Source organism: Musca autumnalis, unplaced genomic scaffold, assembly GCF_047663935.1.
Source record: "Musca autumnalis isolate F117 unplaced genomic scaffold, ASM4766393v1 scaffold_5, whole genome shotgun sequence".
Lineage (NCBI taxonomy): Eukaryota > Metazoa > Arthropoda > Insecta > Diptera > Muscidae > Musca > Musca autumnalis.
The window spans coordinates 125,675,024-125,681,023 of record NW_027412088.1 but is presented as its reverse complement, the minus strand read 5'-3'; the positions used below and the strand labels follow the sequence as shown (position 1 = coordinate 125,681,023).

At 36.5% G+C, this 6,000-nt stretch overlaps 1 protein-coding gene across 3 annotated transcripts in view; it reads left to right on the top strand.

The window, feature by feature from the left end:
- The first annotated feature begins 5,434 nt into the window (after positions 1-5,434).
- Positions 5,435-6,000, top strand: part of LOC141405249 (protein pangolin, isoforms A/H/I/S-like) — a 449,154-nt gene continuing 448,588 nt past the window's right edge. For 2 of the 3 annotated variants that reach the window (XM_073989358.1, XM_073989357.1), the window contains exon 1: positions 5,463-5,822. The gene's annotated coding sequence lies outside the window, so the exon portion shown is untranslated. Of the gene's footprint in view, positions 5,823-6,000 lie in introns of all 3 variants that reach the window. The other variant, XM_073989354.1, reaches the window with a different exon arrangement.

The following is a 6,000-nucleotide window of genomic DNA, read 5'->3' as shown; positions in this document are numbered from 1 at the left end:
TACGATGAGCGATGTTGCAGATGCCATCCGAAACGCTAAATCGTCCAAAGCGTTGGGCCCGCACCGAATATCGATGGTAATGCTTAAGCAGCTGGATGAACCTGGAGTTGAGTATTTAACAAGTGTTCTTAACCTATCGTTAGCCACCCATGTTGTACCGGATGCCTGGAAAGTTGGCAGTGTGGTCCCGCTACTGAAACCTGGCAAGGATGCCAGCAGAGGTGAATCGTACAGGCCGATGAATTTCGGAAAATGCATAGTACTAAAACAGCATTATACGCCATATCCACACATATCAGTAGAGGACTGAACCAGAAAAGGCCGTGCGACCGAACAGTCGTGCGACCGAACAGTTGACCTATCGAAGGCCTTAGATACCGTCAACCATGCCAAGCTGTTCGAGGATATAGAGAAAACTAATCTCCAGCTATGTTTGAAACGTTGGGTAATCAACTATATGTGTGGACACCAGTCGTTTGTAGCACTCAGAAACAAGAAGTCCAAAACTCGTAGAGTGAAACAGGGAGTTCCCCAAGGAGGGGTGATATCTCCGGAACTGTTTAACCTCTACCTTTCTGATGTATGCGGATGATTGTACGATCTTGGCGTCGGGTCCTATCGTCGATGACATATATGATAGGTTAAATGTCTACATAGCTGACCTAGTGCAGTTCTTCCATCTGGGGAATATGAAAATATCCGCCGCTAAATCCACAGCCACGCTGTTCACCACATGGACGGCTGAGATGAGGCTCCCACTGAACATATTGGGCGATGGTGCACTGATTCCGACCACTAACTACCCTACAATACTGGGTGTAACGTTCGATAGCATGTTCAAGTCGTCCGCGCACGCCACAGCTATTTGCAATAAGATCAGAAGTAGGAACAAGGTTCTCAAGTCGCTGGCCGGCAGCACTTGGGGTGCTGATAAAGAAACCTTGTTGACCACCTACAATGCAATAGGCCGGTCTGTGGTAAGCTATGCGGCGCCAGCGTGGTCCGCAAAGGTTAGCGCATCGCAGTGGAAGAAGATACAAACCTGCCAGAATGCCGCCCTGCGGACTGCAACAGGGTGCCTCCTCATGACACCAGTGGACCATCTTCATGAGGTGCGTCAGCATAATAAGATGTTGTCGATGCAGTACCTGCTTGGATGTTACCGCAGTGAGCATCCTTGTCACGAGAGGTCCAAAGGTATAAAAGATAGCCGCTAGATCAACGAGCCTATCAGGCAGGCTTGAATCGCATTCACACCAACATGGTTGCGCAAGCAGTACGAAGATACAGTGTGAATGCCGTACTTGGAAACCATCCCCCATCCATCGCAGCAGAAGAACGCCATCTGCCAAGGCAAATACGAGTGGTTTTAGCTCAGTTAAGATCCGGACGATGCAGCCGCCTCAATTCGTATTGGGCCAGAATTGACGCCACGATACCCAACATATGCCCGGCATGTGGATTGGGACCACACGATACTCTGCAATTATTCAACTGCCCAGCTAACCCCACTCACATGTCTCCTCATTCTTTATGGACGCAACCAGTCCAGGTTGCAGAATTCTTGAGTCTGGATACAGAGGAACTTGATAACTGAAATAATACACGAACGAACATATATGCGTTGCTACAACAATAACAACAATCAACAAACTGACAATTGCCGCAAGGAAAATTGCCTAATGTAAATATGGACTAGCCGAATAGAGCGCTCCCTAACTCTAAAGCTACAGGCTGAAACTTTCATACGAAACGTTCTCATTATTTTGGCGTTTATAGATTGAGTTTCATAGTCCCGGTCGATCTGGAGACGCATAATTTCATGCAATTTTTCAATGAAATCACTCTAGTGTGGACCGGGACATATTAAAGTGATTTTATGAAATTACCGTATTGGGAAACTCGACCTAAGAACGCCAAAATAATTGGAAAGTTTTGATGAAAGTTTCAGCGTGTGGCTTTAGAGCAATAAATGAAAAATTTACATATTAGTTGCCACATTATTTTAGCTCTGTTCCAGAACTAAAAAGTTTTTACAATTTTTACCACTTTTACACATTTTGCGTTCCCGTACACAAAATTTGTATGAAAATCGATTACGACTTTTACCACTTTATAAAGTACGGGAACAGGCCATTTGATAGATGAAAATTTTCATAGTGATCACACTATAGCTTTGTTCCAGAACTAAAAAGTTTTTACAACTTTTACGACTTTTACACATTTTACCAGAAAAACCGTTCCCGTACACGAAAAAGTTGTAAAATGTTCACTTATCTTTAAACAAAAATGGCGCTGAATGGAGCTCTCTTTAACAACTTTTTACTCGACAACATACAACATTTACTCGACAAATTTGAGCGTGTAAAATATAGTAACATGGTTGCCGGCATATGATTGGCTGACACGATGACTTTGACATTTGTTCCAGTTTTTTTTTGACGTATTTTCCATTTTTCCTTTCCAGAACTATTTCAAAAAACTTTTGTGTGAGAAAAAAATTTTACAGTTCTCTCTATTACGAGTTTTACTATTAAAAAGAACGGGAACGAAGCTTATGTGTACAACATTCACAGGTAGCAAATTTGACATCTCTATTGGACATTTCTGTTGGAGAAAAATTCTCCATTTATTTAATTAATTTCCTAAAAAATGTGTGTCATTTAAAACACAAATTGTTGGACATTTTAGGGTAAACATAACTACTTTCTAAAGATGTTTTTATATTTGTATAGAATTAGTCGAAGGTCACACTAGAGTGGTTTCATTGAAACTTTTAGGTATTTATAGATCGAGTTCCCCACTACAGCAACTTTATGATATCACTCTACTGTGAAACTCGACCTAGGAACCCTTGTTTTCATGAAATTGTTTCAATGAAACACGCTAGTGTGACCTTCGACTTAGAATCGGTAGTGGAATTCTGTAACTCATTTTTTGAGTTACCGACAAAAATCGGTAACATTAATACGCAACATTTTGAATGAAAAGTTTAAATAAAAGTTGAGAGCACTCTTTCTATCGGTAGAACTTTACTACTACTTTTTAGTCGTCGCTAATACTAAAGCTGGGTACACATTGTCAGTTTAATGACAGCTTTGTTGTTGCTTGCTAGTGTGGCCGTTCATTTTTGTCATTCATCATGCAACCACAAAATATTTTGTGGTTGTTGGACGGTTGGACAGTTATCGATAATTGCAAACAATCGTCATTAAAAACTGACAATGTGTACTGTACTTAAGTTTACATTTACGAAATCCACTCGATTTCAACTGTCAATTCCTTTGTGTATACGTCAAATGAAATTTCTTCTGAAATCCATTGGATTTAAGAGAAATGACAGTTGAAATCGAGTGGATTTCGTAAATGTAAACTTAGTATAACTTACCGCAAAACATCGTTAATTATCGATTATTATATGCATTTTAATTTTACCGATAATTGTCGGTAACTCAAAAAATGAGTTACAGAATTCCACTACAGGAATGGCACGAAAACTTTAAATTGCTTTTCCTATTTTACTTTTTCATAGAACGAACATTTTGTTCCTATGAAAATGTAAAATGAAAACTTTAGTAAGTCCGTGTTTATACAGGGAAAGTTGATGGGAAAGAAAATTGAGTTTATGGGCGAGGGAGTAGAGAGGAATAAGAGAGGGTACACACACATCTGTACTGGTAAATTCTGTTTTGTTTCGTTTTTCTTCGTATACAACCTGAAGTTGGCTGCAGATTTGTTTTTGCATTTTATTTTCTCTGTCGAGAAACAAACAACAGCGAAGACAATTGAATAAAAAACCTTTTAGAGGAAAAACTATTTTTTTAAGCAAAAACAATTCGAAATAAGTGGAAATATCAAAATTAAAATGCAATTCAAAGGTTCCTTTAATAATTAATTGTTTACCACTAACGTCCATTTTTACTTTTCATTACAATTTTGCCTTGGCTTTGTTTTTGAACGGCGCAATGAGAAAATGAGTGTAAAGAAGAATAAGAAAAATTATGAAATTGACACAAACATGATTTCCGTGTCTAAACAACAAGGAAATTTTAAAAGAAATTGAGAAGAAAAATGTTCTTTCCAGTTTGAAGGAGAAAATTGCTAATAGCTATATTACATTACGTGTATTTCATGTGTATGTTTTTAATTTTTTTGTCCTCGTGTAATTCTTTGTGTGTGCGAAAAATGACATTTTGCATAGGATTCATAATGTTTGCTATTACACCAGTACATGTTTTTTTGTGTGACATAACCTATAAATGTAAACAAATACTTTATCAAATCGATTTATTTATGTTTCTTTAAGAAATTCTTTCTTTTAGCAAATTTTGCAAATTTCTGCTTTCATCAAAACAAACAAATCAGCTGTTTTCTATTTATTGTACATACAGAAATAGGAAGGGCTCTAAAACGAAAAAGTTACACATGGGTTCACACATCATTTTGATAGATGAAATTTTTTATATGGATCACACTATGTGTACAACATGTAGATGTAAAAAAATGCAAAACATACACATGAAATACACGTAATGTAATATAGCTATAAATGAAAAGGAAATATTTTTCATTTCAATTTTTCATAGACTGGACTTCGTGAACAGAGAAGTGCGCAAGTAGCTGATTTTGACACTCATAAGCCACATGCTAAAAAATAAGCGCATGTGCGGCTTGCTACTCTAAAAAATAAATGCAAGTGTTGATTGCCATTCTCAAAATATGTACGAGTGTGACTAGCCACTCAAAAAATAAGTTATTTAAAAATGGATATTTTTTGACACTTGCGTATTCTTTGCCAAGTAGTTTTAAATACGCAATAACATTTTCTGTCTTACTTTCTTGCTCATTTCACATCAAGTATTGTTTTCAACCCTTGTAATTCAACCGATTGTCTCGTGCTCTCCGAGAGTGTGAGAGCTAAGATAATTTTCTAACACTGATTTTCAAACGTTAAAAGAACATGCAAAAGCACACATAACATTCCAAGCAAATAAAGAAAAGCATAAACGAAACAACAACAAATAAAATTACAATTTTTTGTTGTGTTGTGTGTGTGCTTCTACTTGATAAGCCAATTAGCAAACTATCTACGATTGCGAGTTTTGTATACAGTGCAAAATATGATGGACACTTGTTTTACTTATTACGCACAAGCAACGGTCTTGATGCGTCGTAAGTATTTTTTGTGGTGGTGGAAAAAATACCGAGTGCAAGAAAACACATGCGTTAAAAAAGCAAAAGGCCCAACAAACTTGTGCGTGCTCAATTGGCTTACGGGGGCAAGTAACTCATTGATGATCTCTGTTCGTGAAATCAACTAGATTTCGGAACGTGAGTGTAAACTTGTCGTTAGTCTATATTTGTTTCATTCCAAACGTTTCGTTAATATGTGGTTGCATGTTTGATTTACTCATTCGATGTTACGCTTGTTGTTATTCGCGTAACTCAACATATGTGAAAACATTCTGAAAAAAATACACAAACAATCACGCTTTATATATTTTCTTAAAACTTTTGCATTTAAATAAATGTTCATGTATTATTCGAATAATATGTCTTGATATATTTAATGTCGCATGCAGAATCTTTGTACGGTTGATATTTCATTTGACGTTTCCATTCTATTTATCCACGATTGTGTTGCACATTGAATGAATTTCATTTTTGTGAATACATTGAAGTGCGGAGAAAAAAAATAGATACGTGCCCAGAAAGTGAATTGTGTGACTAAATACATATATCTAAATAGATGCCATACCAGTATCACGTCTAAAAATTAGATTAAAGACATATTTATATGTTTTTATCAATAAAAACTTTGCGTAAGTTATAATCTCTTCTGGAATATTCATTTGTTTAATAAAGGAGTATGTACTGCTTAATGTAGAGATTATATTTGTAGAAAAGGACAAAAAGTAAAAAGTGTACATAAATTTGTAATTGTTATTAATGTGTAAAGTTTCAGAGTTATTTGAATTTTTGTTAATATTCAAATGTAAT